Here is a 16,073-nt window from a genome sequence, read left to right as displayed (position 1 = left end):
GTTACTTGGGATGATGTGTGGAGAAGCTTTGTGGAAAGTACAGGGTCCTGAACTACTTATCTCAGCACCTTCCTTCAAACATTCAAATCTGAAAATATTTCATAAAAACCAGAACTAAGTCCATTCCCAGGAGACTGTTCCTAACTTTTTTTATTTCCTTCCATAATTTTTTGTGTTAGCATTTACAGGTAAAAAGAAAGGGAATTATTCCTATAAATGGTGATGCATATCTCTTTGGATGCAATTCCTCTTTACTTTGAGGAAAAAAAAAAGAATTGTTCACTTTTATGTGGTAGCATCTTTCAGCCTCCCTGTCTACACTGCACCTGCAAACCTTCCTCAGGGCTTCAGTTACTACAGACTTGGGTTGCTGAGAAACAGAGGCTTGGAGTTTATGGTAAAAAGCTTCAGAGTAAATTCTGTTGCCTCCCCTGCCCTGATCATGTATGCTCATGCTCACATACATGCACATCTGTCAGGTTTAGATTTGCACATGCTATTAAAAAAAAAAATATTATTGTAACTCTAAATCCAAAGGCAGCTTTAGGTAAACATGGGTATAGCAAGATCTCCATGTCATTCCTCCACTGGCTGACTTGCTTGGCAAGGTGCAACACTTGTTTTAGCAACAGGTCCTGTGCCTACAACATCGCACTTCTAACTAATATTGCCACTAGCTCAGATTAATTGACTATCCCAGTTCCAGGCCTCCTCACCAGCTCCGCTCCTACTCGCAGGCTTTTCACGTGTCTGTTCCTTCCTGCTTGGTTACAAACTTAGTTTCAAGAACAGAGCCAAACCAAACAAAAGCGTGAAATAAGAAGCCCAAGTCCAACATAGCGGCAAACACGTGAATCTGAAGGAACAACCCCCACCTTACCAAGGGATAAGAGCAGCCCTGATCCCTAAAGCAGCAGCCAGCAACACAGGATCCCAGTGGGAAAGCAGCCTTTCAGACTTCAGAGCAAACCGAACACTACCACTTCCCAAACAAACAAGGCAATAAAAAGTAATCCACCAGCAGGAGCCTAACATGCCAGTCAGCTACTTCTTATCAGTGCTCACAGGCATCTAGATAAACTGAATGACAGTATGCATCCAGGCTGGAGAGAAGCAGCTTACGGGTCTGGGGGACCTCCACTGCTGCCTCTACCGCTACCCTGGCAGCCAACTGCCACTTTCCTGAGCAATGAGGATGATGACAACCGAAGCAATTAGTTTTCATATTCATGTTGAGCTGGATCCTTGCAATACCTCTTCTTGGCAGGGATACTAATCCCATCCTTTGAACTGTCTTTTCTCTGTACACTTTTGAGAAGGATAACGCACAACCCATGTATTGATTTCTTCCCCGAGCTGGCAACTTTGCATATGGAAACTCCAGTCCGCAAAAGTGAAATTTTTTGGAGTTGCTACATCTGTGTATGAGGCTGTACCAAAGAAGTCCAGTTGCTGAGGAGGGAAAGTCTGACCCAACATAAACATAAGTGTGTGGTGGTGTTTAGACAGTCCTTTTGGTGTTCAGGTGATGAACAGTGCTTTCGAGGATACAAGGGTTGTGCATTTACACTAACCATGTCCTGGTTATGTCCAAGTGCATGAAAATAAAATCCACCAGGATATTCCAGCAAGAATTCTCTCTCCATATCAATTGCCATTTCCATTGATTCCCTCAGTAAACTCAGAATATCTGACTAGTTTCCCTGCCAGCAGGTACTGAATCCTCATCGTATCCTTGCTCATAACTTCTCTCTTAACTAACTGTGCTTCAGTAGACAAAAAGGTTTTACTACTGAGACTTCAGGCTCCTTTTGGAAGCAGAGTTAACAAATAATAGAAGAAAATAGTGCTGACGCAGAAGATTTATTTTACATCTCAAAGCAGTGGGCCATGCCAAGAGGGCCTCCACTTTAATTGATAATGACTGAACATAGGGAACAGGGATTTTGTCAGTACCTCAGGAGGCAGAAAATGCCAAAATACATGAGAAAACTATCTCAATTGCTTTTCTATAGCCTGAGGCAGCTCTGTTAGTTTTACCTACATGACTTTGGGCTTACACTGCTATAACTGAGACTAGAAGCTCACCTGCAGTTTTATGCTTCCTCTGTTGCTCAGCTCCATTTTTAAGTATGCCTGTTCTTACTTGTTTGTTACCCTGCTGTCCTTGCTCCCACAGATCATAAAGTAACTTGCACAGTAATTTCATTTAGAGTGCTAGTAGACAGCAGTGAAATGAGTATTAAATTTAGGACACTCTGGCTTCTTGGCTACCTACCTCAGCAATAACACACTGCTTAGAAGACCAGGAATGTTGACCAAATAGGCAGTTAAAACTGTAAGAAGGACAAGTTAAAAGTGCTTGAGACATTTCTTCTCCCAAGCCTCTCCCCTATGTTTCTCCAGTGTTTCTGGCCATTGATTTTTCTAGAAACAAAGAGGCTGAGGTGTGGAAAAGCTAGTACCTGCCTATAGACAGGGTACAGCCAACCACTGTCTCAGCTCCCTGCCTCTACACATGGTTCGCAGTGCCTCTGCCAGCTCTAAGAGAGCACTAATTATCAGGGCAGGGTAACAACTTTTGTTCCAGATTTCTAGGGGAAATGATAATTTTGCAAAGGCAACAGTTTCTACTCAAAAGTTCTCTGCTGGATCTTATTGCTTGTAGGCCTCTGAACATTCACTTTCCAGGTCAAGTCTGGTGTGGTCTGATCCCTTCTTTGCTCAGGTGGGTAGCTGTAACAGCTTTTTCATTCCTAGGGCTTTATATCCAAATCATGACACTGGCTATCTAGTGAGACTACAGAGATTTCTCTTTCCACCAAGAGAATATTAAAGACATAGAGTGCTAAGAAATAAAAGGAGAAAAAAAATCTGAAAATTTGCAATCTAAAGCCATCACAGGCTTTCCAGAATACAGGTAATGATTCATCTGGGGAAAAAAGCAAGCAAAACTGAGGATTTGTTTGGAAATGATTCACCTCTAAGGAGTGAGGACTCATTCCGAACACATACAGTTCTTAACTAAAAATCATTAGTTTATTCTGAAAGAATGAGAATGGGGGCTAGAGAGCTGTTATGGAGCACTTTTTCCACTTGTTTTTGCATTTGGATAGTGAAAGGGAAAGGGCTTAAACCAGCAGTGAAAGCATAGTGGGTCATGGGAGATGGTGAAGGTGCTCTGCTGGGGAACTTCATCCTGTGGGCCAACCAAGCCACTTCATTTGAGAGGCCTTTCACAAAACGCACCCTGACGCTGCCAGATTTCTTACCAAGAGACTTGTCTTGCAGACATTCATGCCTGTATTGTATTCATATAAGTAACTTTCCTACTCACTTATTTGCATGTTTCACTAAGAGACTGGGCATGTGTTTCAGCAGCTTTGATATTTCACACTTAAACAAGCCAAATATATTTCCTGCAGCCTCACTCACTTGGGAAAGCAGTAAAGCTCAAACTTAGGTATCCACTAACTCTGCACATCTGTCCTTTGCTCTCCAAATTTCTTTTCTTCTAGTACAGCTATTATCTTTTGTTTCAGGCTCAGAAAGTATCTGTTTGGATTGGGAAGGAAAAAGGTTTATAAGAAAACATCACTGATGATATTTGCATATAACCATGGAAATCCCAGCCAAAGCATTCATCTCCCAAAAAGGAAGAATCAGCACAGGTACCAGGCATGCAGTATCTCCTACAGATTTCACTATTGCCTTTTATGTTTTATGAAAGATGTCCACATACAATGAACAGAACAAAACATTTACCATGAGCAATGCCGCATCTGTGGTCAGTGATAATGAGAAAAACCTCAGCAAAGCAAGTCTCAAGAGAAACGTATAGGCTTTTATAGACATTTTCATATGCCTACACTTCTCTCAAAGTGTTTTTAGCATTTCTATTGTCACTAGAGAGAGTTAAAATTCTCCATTGTTTTCTCTGCAGAAAGACAGCACCATGAGCTAAAGATGAATTTGTAGCACTCTAGATGCTAGGGAGAAGCCCTCTGAGAAAACTCGTGCAGACAAGTGTGAAATAGTTAATTTTGCTGTGAAAGTGGAGCACTACAGCTAGGCACGTGCAGAAATTGCACCCCAGCTCACTTCACAGTTATTTCTCCACACAGCAAAGCTCTTTGTGTGCCCTTTTCATCTGCTGCATTTACTGGTGGTATGAGTTAGAAGTCTCATAAAGAAGTAAAAATGTCCTAAGTGACACAATAAAGTGATGGAGCATTCCCATTGCTGACCTTGGTGTGATAGAGATGTGCAGAGTCCTGAATGTGTCCAGTTTTGGTGGGAGGATACTCTGAGACTCAACTACAACTGGCCAGTGCAAAGCTACAATTCAATCAAGTGCTGCAGCCCACCTGCAGCCCTGTCTTCATCCTTCCTTCCCTTTCACGTGCCTCTGTCTTCAGCTTTTTGAAGGCACTGAATTTGCTAGAAAAGCCGAGACTTTTCCCTCCATTGGGTTTCTTGCTCACTGAGAAACTTCTACCATAGCAACAAAGCCTAATGAATCAGTGTCTTTAGCTGCTGTGAAAGGCAAAGGACACCTACAACCTCCTTCATTTTCTCTCATGTATCCTTCTTATTCTGATTTTTATATGTAGTCAGTCCATAAGAATGACATTCACCACATCGTCTAAGTGATAAAAAAGTTGCTGCAGGATACTGATACAACCAAAAATCTATGAGGAATCAGAAATATTTCCCAGGAAAAGCTGAATCAGTGCCATTTGCAGACACCAAAGGATGTAAAACCTCACATCTACTGTATACCACAGATTCCCATTAATCATTCTCTCTATTTCAAGACAAAAAAGGCATTAAACTGGGATTATATTGGAGAGCAAGTATCAGCAGTTTAGAGTTACAAACACTGCCAGGCAATTGTTAATCCAAAACTAAGCATTACAAACCCAGAAAATCCAGTATAGATTACATTTCAGAGTACACCAACACAATCCCAGCCATTCCTTGTTAAGTATTAACTTTGTGACTACAAGTAATGCCACCTCCCAGACACCAGCATCTAACCTGGTCCCACTCGGCCAGCCATAGTATCTGAGATAATGAAGGACACTGTTTGAAATAGCTTTACTCAGTTTAGAGAGGAGCTTAGGAAAGCATGAGAAGTTGCAGACAGCAGACACCAGTCTGACTTCATTCATGCTAACAGGAACTAATAGGAAGCACAGTGGCTTTAAAACATCACAGGTGGAAGGGGGCAGAAATAAAGGAATGGGACTTTCAACAGACCAAGGTCGGCATGGCTGTAAAAACCCTGCAGATAGATTTGTTTCCCGCATGCAGAGTAAAATAACATGATATTAATAATAAATATGTTTATGTAGACCATTTTATTTGAGTAGTGAGAAGATAAAAGAAAGCCTGAGCTATAAAACAGTCTTCATCTCACTCTGAGCTCAGGCTCTTGCTACTGCTCCTGCCTGCAGTGGCTGTGCAGAGACCTGTTGGGACCTTGGGGCAGGACCCTGCTGTGCAACAAGGGGTGTTTGCTCCCATTTGAGATACGCCAGAGTATCCCATCCAGCCTCTAATGCCAAATCAAATGGGGATGGGCTACTCCAGGCCCTTCTCACCTCTACCTCTCTCTCACTGCAAAAATCATATGAAAGGAGCCAGACCACACAATTCAAACCCACCACCTGACACACCTTGCCTTATGATTCCTCAGAAAAACACATTTAGGCTGCCAGGAGTGGGAGGAGGTAAAGCAATGGGCTGGACACATTTGCATCTGTAACCAACTCGGTGCTATAATGGCAAGACAAAACTTAACCCTACACTTCGTAGCAATAGTGAGACATTTAATGCCCCCACACCTTTGCAACACAAAATACAGAGGCAAGAATAGTATGTTCCCTTGTTTTGGAACAATGGGGCACAAATCAAGTAGTATCACTGAGTCTTATCCTAGATTTCATTTCTGGACATAATCACACAGTTCACATTGTTATTATACTTCATGCTATTATGGGTTATTGCTCTCTCAAATTAGCCTGTGTCACTTGCCTTGGAATGCCCACACACGCCTATCACAAAACATATTTAAAAGACATCCCAAATCTCTCTTCCACTTTTTGGCAAAAAATATATCTGATCCTGTGGGTAAATACACCCATTCTAACTTTTAGTCTAACAGGTTGTTGAACTTGCACAACACAGCAGCCAGACTTCCATACTAAAAACTACTTTGTTTGCATCAGATGAAGTGTTTGCTTTTCCAGAACCCTGCTGCATACACCCAAGAATCTTATTTTCAACATTCTTCCTAGTCACATTAAGTTTACAATCCAGTTCCTATTCATGTTTACATGTCCTTTAAACACAGGTGTAAACAGAATGACATAGGTCATAATGTCTCTTACCAAAGTTTTGGCAAAACTGTTCAGGGTACAAATTATTATTTTCTTGAATAAATACAAAATGTCAAAGCACTAAAGCTTGAAGGTCATCCTGACAGGGAGCCGAGAGGAAGGAAGCACTTTGCTGGTCTATTCGAGGACACCTAGAAAAGTCTTGGAACATTTCAAATATTAATGAAGGCAGCCCAAAGTACCATTCAGCAAGTTTCCAAAATCCAACAAGATGAAGAGGTGGCACCACAAGCCTATGGCAGGTGAAAAACCAGCTGTGGAGCAGAGCCACGTTGCAGGTGGCCCACTGGAGCAAAGGGGCAGCAGACCAGGCACCTGCAGCTCCAGGATTCACAGCTTCCAGGGAAAAAGTGGGGTTTCAAACATGGACAGAAACAGCACATGCAAATTTCAGTTCTATAACAGCTACATTTGCCCTTTGGAGGGCTCTGGGGAAGCATCCCTGTCAGAAAGGTAATTCACCAATGCAACTTTCATTTTCTGTACTCCTGCACCCCACTCTCCATTACAACCACGTTCACTCAACTTTTACTGCATACTTAATCCACCTGAAGTTAGAAACCCTTTTCTATATCACAATCAGTTGCTGTGGAAATGAGCCCAGTATCCCAGAGGATTAGTCTGGAGGCTCTGATTTAATTGCACTCCCTGGACAGACTCAGACTCAAATGGTCAATGTCCCAATAACGAATAAGTAATAGGGATGGATCAGCTCTTGAAAAACAAAAGGTCTCGTTTTCATGCAAATAGCATTTGTAAGGAAGAACAATAAAGAAGAAATAAAGAAAAGTCAGAGACAAAGCAACAGAATCCTTCTGGGTTGAAGGTTTTTCAAGAGGCATCAGCTGCTCTTTAAACTGTAAACAAAATTTCAGAGCGTTTTTAGATTTGGTTTGCATCCCTAGGAGGGAGTTGGTAGATGCGACCAAAAGCAAGCGTCCAATTTGCTTTAACTTTCTTTTTGTCACTTAGCTCCTATTCACACCCTTAGATGGGAACGATTTTCAACATCTGTTACCAAACTTTTAAAGGAGAAAGAATCTTTAAAAAAGAAAGAATAAAAAAAAAGGAAAGAAAAATGCAGTAAAAAGAAGAGTGGTGGCAAACGACAGCAGCTCTCCTCAGCAGGTGCTGGCTGTGAAAAGCTCCTTTGGAAGATCTTGACACCCTCGAGCCAAGGCAAGCAAGTGCCAGTGAAGGCTGGTGGTGGGAGATGATGGAGGGCTGAGGGAGCGTCTCGGAGCAGGCACAACGAGCTAAGAAGCAGTGAGGCAGCAGTTGGTAATGCCTGCAGCAGCAGGTGGAGAGTGTTTAAGGCCTTGTGCAAAGCACTGCTACATCCATGGGGAAAACTCCGGGCTTAAACTGCCCTAGAGGGAAAATGCCAAGAAAAGGTACACACAGTGACAGCTCTTTGAATAGATCATGTATTTTGCACGTATTTCTCTCAATGGCTTTGCAATTTTTTCTGTGTTAAGCCCTGGTGACATAAGACAGCTTTTTCCCTCTTTTTTTTTTTTTTCCCTTGCAAACTACACCATTGACATCAGAGCACAGCAAGAGCAAGTCACATCCAATACCCACATTGGGAAAGGCTCGCTGCCACCCAGCGTTTGACTCTGACCATGCCAGCTACTTCTTTTACCACATTTTTTAAAATGACAAAACAACAGCAAATGACAAAGAAATGCTGCCCCTCATGGTGCTGCACGTCCCCTGAGAGCAGGCTGCAATGCCTTGTTTAAAAAAACAAAGCAAAACAAAAAAACCCCAACCACCCTCAAATACTTTCCTAAATACACCACCACACTCGGGATTTTGTCTTCACAAGATGACCTGGGGATCCTGTTTTTGCAATGGCCCCTGCAAGAGACCAAGGGAGCCGGAGGGCAAGCCCACCTGTGAGCAGACTGCACCTCAACATGGTGGCCCCACAGGTGTCTTTTAAATACAGACAGCAAGGGATTTAACTTCTTTCTCCCCAAAGCCATTTGCCAAATTCAGAAATAGTTTGAGTCAGAAAAGCAGCATTACTTTTAAAAGTTTCTTGTACTGAGAGAGGATTTTGCACAGAAACGGTCACAGCTCCAGTGACAAAACACTGCCCAAAGGGCCACGTTTCTGTGAGGAAACAACACAGTTTTCAACGTTGAACTATTTGTTTAAGCTTCCCCCACTTACTTCATGTCTGGGTGAGTGCCAGGACATTAACACAAGCAAATATAAAACAACATGTGAGGAGGATTGAGGCGTGGGGCATGCAGGCCTGAGCCGGCAGCTCCTGCCTTCCCTCAGTGCTGCTGCCATGAGCCATCACCCCCAGCACGTGCTTTGGCCGGCTGAGAGGAGTCATGGCCAGCATGGCCAGGAAAACTGTTGAATGATGGGGGGCATTTGATGAGTTAACAACATGCTAATTTAGGCAAGCAGCCCCATATGCTATGGCACAGGCACTGAGCAGCCCTCAGGCCTGCTCAATGCCCGGGACTGGAGCCGCGATGGTGCGGCCACTGAGCCCTCAGAGGCAGGTGTCAGACATGGAGAACCTTCTCCTCGCTCGAAAAATTCACTCTTTTTAGCCAAGCTGGTGGATGCAAGCAGTACTCACCCTGCCCTGCTACAGCTGCAGGGAGCTAAGGTTATGCTGCCCACAGGTTTCACAGCAAACGAACTGAACGTGCCGAGAGGTGCAAATAGTAGAAGGTGTTAATTGATCTTACAGTTTCTGCAAACAACCCCACATGGAGCTGCCCTTGCAGCAGTTATAGCATAAAAATAGTCGAGCACTTGCTATTAATAAAAAATTTTGGGAAAGAAGTGAACTGAAAATTTAAAGACCTACCAAGTCCCTACGGGCAAGCACAAAGCACTGCTCTGGCAGAGGTGGCGTTTCAGAAACAGATACACTGGATGAATTCAGATTGTTAAGCAGGTCGATAACAAATATTTACCTTTTAGTGCAATTAAACAGCTTCATCAAAGCACTGAATGAAAGCAAAGTGCATTTCCTTTGCAAACCTCATTATGGAATTGACTTGCCTTCCTCTCCTCGCTTAACATTTCAAGCAGCCAATTCAATATTTGGTACCTGCTGTTATAAAGGCAGCTAGGTCTGACTTTGTTGTTTGCTCATGCATTTCATGGCCTAACACTAAAATACTGGGGTGGGGAGAAAGAGAAACCATTTATATCCATGACATCTTGATTGAATCTTTTTTTAAAGCTGTTACAAAGCTCAGAGAGAGATGGTCGAAAATCTTGCAAACTTGCCTCACGCTTCAGAGGGGCCCAAGCTACATTGCAACTATCCATACCTTTGTAGCACTCATGTTCCTTGGAGAAGTGAATAAGCATCAGTTTTAAAGGCCTCCTTTCTTTCCAAGTACTATAAAATGCTTCTCAAAGCACTTCTATCAGGCTTTTTTTTTTCCCCAGTGCCCAGCAACCCAGCCTGCTGCCACCGAGAGAGTAGCCCCTCCTGGCAGTGCAGGGGACCTGGATGTCTTCAACTGAACAGAGAAGTGACAAAAATAGGGCAGGAGACAGAACATGCTTAATTGGCCCTAATTTCCTTCTCAGGTCCTGGGCGCAAGCAGAGGCGAGACTGTCGGCTGTGACCCCTCAAATATGGAACTGTCCCCAAAATATAACTAAGTGCCTGATAAAGACCTACTTAAGGGCTGCCTCTGCAGCTGGCAGGCCAGGGAGGGAGCACACAGCCAGCCAAAGCACAGGGGCTTTGGATGAGCTCAGCACTCATTCCCAACAGGTCATCATCTTGCATGACAGAGGCAAACCAACGGCCTGCCCCAAAACCGCTGCCATTTCACCATAGCCATCCAAGCATGTCCCAGGGGCTAACCCCACTTGTCCTGACCCAGACCCCTGACTTATGGGACAGTTTCACAACAACCTTGCCCACAAAGGGTAACACAACGCGTTTAAACAGAGTTACTGTGGTGGAGTGGGAAATCACCCGTTTGCGGTTCCCAGCCACACTCATTGCCCCAGGGAGGAGCAGATGAACCCTCCTGCTCTGCCTCACCTACACCGCGGGGACCTGTGCACAAACAGGTGCTGCTTGTGGTGCTGTGGGATTTTTCCAGCATTGCTCAATAACTGGGTATGCTATTAGTTTTTAAGGAGGAGGTTGTGTCAGCATCTTAGACCCCAGCTGGCAGTCTCAAAGGCAGCATGCAAGCCCTTTGCAGTATGTGCTCTACAAAGGGACTGAGCCCCCCAGCAAGCTGCTTCCATACCATGCCGCATCTGAAGGGGCATTTGAAATATATATCAAAAGCTCCTTATAATGCAGAGAGTCTTCAGTAACACTGGGGAAAGGCCAAGGATGAGGAGCGCTTTCTGAGGTTTGGAGCCAGCATTCACCCCTCCACACCGAGCCCCCTACTCCCTTCCCCCCTCAGCTAGTCTGACAGCCCTAACTCACTCTGAGATCTTGCTAAAATCATTGCAAAACCAAAAGCAATCAGCTGCACAACCTGCAACATGAACAAGCTGGCAGTGTGGGGCTGCCAACCCACACAGCCTCCCCTGCTTCCCCCACTAGGAGCTGGGGCTGCAGGTGGCCATGCAAAGCCACTCACAGCTAATTGTAAAGCTAGCCTGTAGATGTAGGTGTCTGTGCATGGTTTATTCCATCCTGGGCATTTATCACCCGCGCCCCCCCCCCCCCCAACATATTTGTAGTGACCTCCAGTGTTTATCCTTAGCTTGTATAACAACAACACATCAGTCTACTGGACTGCTCCCAAATATTCAACCTACAAGATGATCAGTCCATTTGGAAATGAAACGGAACTCAGCCAAGTCATATAAAATGCTGCCTAAAGTTGCTACTTTCAGCACTCAAAACCACAGCAGTGTCAGGTCCAAACCTTTACTAAAAGGTAACTCTATTAGTCTGTATTTTCCAATACTCCCCCACAGAGACCATTAACATAGTGCTGCTGGTTTAATTACCACAAAGACTGCTATGTGTTCAAAAACACTGAGCTATAATTTTCTTTCATTTCTCAAATCCAGCTTGCCAAATTTCTTAATGATGTACATTGCTAAGTCACTGCCCACTTGCCCCCAGGCGCTTCCCAGGCCTCCTTGGTACTGTCAGACCCAGCCATGCTGCAGGATAAGGTACCTGGGGGCCAGTGGCAGGCTGCACCCCCCAAAACCTCTGCAGACTTTGCAGAGGGCAATGCTCTGACAACACTGCTGACATAGGGGTGTTTTCAGAAGGCAGCCCCATGTATCCACAGTGCCAAAGCAAGTAAGCTTATAGCTTCTTCTTTGAGTTTTAACATGCAGTGATTTCTGGAGGAGGGAGAATGGCTCATGAGAATTGACTGTCATTCTAGCAGTGGCAACCACAAAATCACCATCTGAAAAGAGTGAGAAATGAGTTGGGGCCTGATCCAAAGCCTTCACTGTTACTTTACTGAGAACCACTTCCTCCATGAATTAACGAATGGGAGAACAGTGTGACATCCTAGAGAAATATCTTTAAAAGATGACAAATTTTCATTTGAGAGGTTTTCTTCAGCATCAAGCTGTCTTCTTTTTTTGAAACTCTTTCCCTGGTCAGACCATGAGAACATTTCAATCATCGCATAACAATATTTCAATTCAATTCAAATACAGATATAAAAGTTCAAGTATGAAATTACATACTTGGCCTTTTCACATTAATTAATCCAAATGAGTAGAATAATGTACAGGCTTCCACTGGAGAACATCTTTGTGCTAGTGAGAACAGTTAATTAGCGCTGGCACAAAAACCTTCCACGTTCACTATGAATAATAAAATTCCCAGAGCAAATATTGTCAGCAAACTTAAGGAAACATGTGATTCTTGATTCCTCAACCCACCCATTTCTTTTATGATTTTAGCAAGAGTGAAGGAGTTAAGTGCTGGGAATTGTTGAGCAGTCCCTGCACTGTGTGCTCTTCCTGCCTAACGCACCCAGCTCCAGCCCATCCTTTGACATGATCTGCCTACAGAAGAGGTGTGTAAGTGTATACAATCAGTCCCAGTTGCAAGGTTGCCTTGCATGTTACATCACCTCTGCAGTATTCTCCCGTTGCCTCCAGCAGGCCATTAGTCACAGCCCAGTCGGGCAGGGGCTGAGGCTCTGGGCTGTGCTGCACTGCTCCCATCTGCAGGCTTTTTGTCAGATGACACTTCTTGGGGACAGTCCCCTGCAATGGGGCACTGCCCCGTGCCACCTTGCTGGGAGAGCTCCTCCCCACAAGATCCACCTGGGAGCTGTGAGGACCTCATGGAAAAGGGACTATACAAAAGGAGACTGTGGGGATGAGGAAGGTCACCTAGTGCAGCTGAAGCTGCTGTAGAGGTGGCTCCAACCTCAATCAAGAGATTTTCCTTTAATACAACAGAAACTGTGAAAGCAGCAGCCATAAGCCAGCACGCAGTGACACCCAACTGGTATTTCTGCTGAGCGCTTACCTCCTTACCCGCAGACACAGCAAGTCAGAGCCAGCTGCATTTCAGAGCAAGCAGGTCTAGTCCTCACGCAGAGAAGCAGGAGTGTCCTACATACAAGGGGCCACGTACACAGCAGCCAGTAAAAGCATCAGCCAGTATCACCCCACCCTAAAGTCAGTCTTATTTTAAAAAATACCAGTCATCGAAAATACTTGACACACAAGGGTGTTCATATTGTCTAACTTAGGAGACTAAAGTATGCAGAAACTCCTAAACTGAGCACTCAAAATCTCAAAATCATCCTCTAGAGATGTCCTTACTCTTTAGGAAGCAAAGGCTCCTAATTTCAGTGTAAGTTGAATGGTCCAAATGCCACTCCAAGCTTCAGTTCCCTTTTCAGTCACATTAGGCCCTGCTGGCAGCAAGGGAGGATGTTGAATAGAAAATAAGGGACTTTCCCTGTTGAGGTATGAAGCAAATTAAAAAAAAAAAAAAAATTTGATTGAACCAAAATTAGATTCTTTATCTCAGTTTTTTTCAGCACAAAAAAACAAAGTAGTAATGTTTTGTTGACATTTTGGTCAACATAAATTTTTTTTTTAACACAAATTAAAAGTGTTTGTTTTATTCCCATGTTACCTGACCATTTTAATTCAGCATTTTTAGATAAAAATTGTTTCAAAACAAGAAACAATAACTTAATTGCTAAAATATTAATAGAAATGCTTCAGCTTAACATCAGGAATTTTAGGTGCTACCACCTACCTTTTTATGCTATGATTTTTTGTTTTCCCAGCTGAAAATATTCACTAAAGATCAGCCCATGTTTGTTAGCAACTCTCTCCCCTCAAACTCTGCTTTCTGTTAATTTAATCCAGAAAACATTCCCTCCAATAGGCCTGCAGCACCTCATTGATTTCACTGGGACATGAATGCCATCATCAGGAATTGTACTTACCAAAAGGATGAGAAACTGGCATTTTCTTGAGACCTGGGACACTAACTTGGGAAGCTATTTTTGGTAGATTATATAGCTTTTTTTTCCCTGGGAAGCTGTGACAGCATCCACAGTATTTTCTTTTATAATGTCCTGGGTAGAAATCAGAATGCTGGCAGCAAAATGCTCGGGAACAACTTGTACATCCTAAGGCACAAACGTAGGTATGTGTAAGAGTGAGAACAGGCTTTCATTAACTTGGCATCAACTTCATAGATCAGACAGCTGTCCATGTTGAGCTAAACAGGCTGTAGTCAATTCCCAGTAAGGACAACTGAAAGTCTTATAAGCCATAATAAAATGGGGACCACTCAATTTTCAGACACGTGCATCAGGGAGCCATTTTGCAGGGCAACACTTGACAGATATTTTCACTCTTCACAGCACACAGGTGGCCCAACAATCCCCCTTCATCCCCAAAGCCAAAAGGCGATTTGTGGAGAGCAGCTTCCTGCTGCTCATACTAAGACAGTGTGGGCAGCACGGCCTTTCAGACACCCAGGACACCCTGTGGACCAGCCACACCACATCCGTGCTGGCAGTGGGCAGCCAACCCCCAGCTGAGCTGCTGCGTGGAATGCCTGCAAGCGCAGAGCTTCCCATGCCTCATGGCATCACCAGGCTGGCAGTGGACAAGTGCGCCCACTGCCTATGCTTCGCTGCCCCTTCCCAAGGGACGTAGGAGGCATCCTGCCACCTGCATGGAAGCATGCACAACACATCAACAAGATGGAGCCATTACCCCGACCAAAAATGGGCTCCCCATCATGCTGGTGAAAAAACAGGTCCTTCAGCGTCCTTGCTGGAGCCTATGTGGTCCATCACAGCCAAAACATTCCTTGTCCAAAGGCTGCAGAAATCCCAGTGGGCTGCACTTCATGGGATGGGTCTGGACTGTAAATGTAGCTGTAGAAGACTTGTAACAAATAAAGAGCTCATTTATGTTTTAGAAGAGACATTGAGGTCCCTCCTCTCAACTGCCAAGTTAACAGGTTTCCATCACATGTTTTTTTAAAAATCCACGAGAGCCTGGAAGTGGATGCTCCCAGAGTTAAAGCAAAACTTTGACTTACTGAACACTGCCTGGCAAGGCTAAACAACAACCACTGAGCCATACTGCAATATGCAAGTATTAAAAAGTAAGTTATGTTAGGTGTTAGCTGCTGTTACAGTGACCCATATCTTAGGGTTTCAACTGCATCTCTGCCACACAGTCCTCCTAAAGCAGGCTTTATTGCCAAGCTTTTATATGTGCCACTGTTCAATCAAATAAAGCAGCCTTCTGCCAGAGTGTGAGCAACATCAGGAAGTAGAACTGACTGATTTCAAGTCTCCTAAGAGCAAGGAGCAATGAATACAACCTCAGGAAATGAAAAACTGAACCAAGAGTGAATGTTCAAAAAGAAAATGTGAACTTTCACAATACAAGCTTGTTTTCTTTACACTGGACAAGTCTCAAGGTGGCTGACTTACTGGTAACTAGATATAATGAAATGCATCAGTCATGTTCTTAATATCAGCATTTCAGCCTTCAAAAGGTGAACATGTCTGAAGGGGTCAGGTTCCCCATGGGCTGATGCAGAGTTGCTTCCTCAGCCTAGTGCTGATGGAAGGAGAGGGCCGTCAGGCAGAGCTGGCTCAGCCAGCCCAGGAGAAAATGCTTTGGCAAACATAATTACTGTAAGATGCAGCTCTTCTGCAGAACCCCAATAATGGAAAAAGCATCCAGACACTGAAGAGGTAAATGCAAAATGCAGCAAAAATGACCGTAACAAGCAAAACGTGAACGTCTTCACTGATTGACCAGAGACTAATTGTGGAAAGAGGAACAGTCAAGTTCAGGAACAATATTCTGACACTTCCCTACCAGGACAAAAGAGGGGAAGAGAAAGGTCAGGAGAGCACTAAGGCACCCACATTGCTGCATGGAGCGAGGAGGGAAGCCCTCCCATGGCCTGCACTGCAGAGCTAGCCCAAAAGGCAACAGCAGGCTTAGGCCACTTGCAGACAAATTTTTACTTAGAAGTCAGGCAGCTGGAGAAGCAAGGCTGACCATGAAGATCAGACACCCACTAGCCACCCAAGCTGCAGAGGTATCTTGCTGCTTCACGGACCTCAGTTTGGCAGCAACTTCCCCACCATGGGCTACCCTTGGGTCTCCCAGGGAAGTGCAAGGACAGGGGAAAAGCCCTGCAGAGCCTGCAGGCACAGG

The sequence above is a fragment of the Buteo buteo genome, chromosome 7 (assembly GCF_964188355.1).
Source record: "Buteo buteo chromosome 7, bButBut1.hap1.1, whole genome shotgun sequence".
NCBI classification, from domain to species: Eukaryota; Metazoa; Chordata; class Aves; order Accipitriformes; family Accipitridae; genus Buteo; species Buteo buteo.
Note: the sequence above shows the minus strand (reverse complement) of the source record.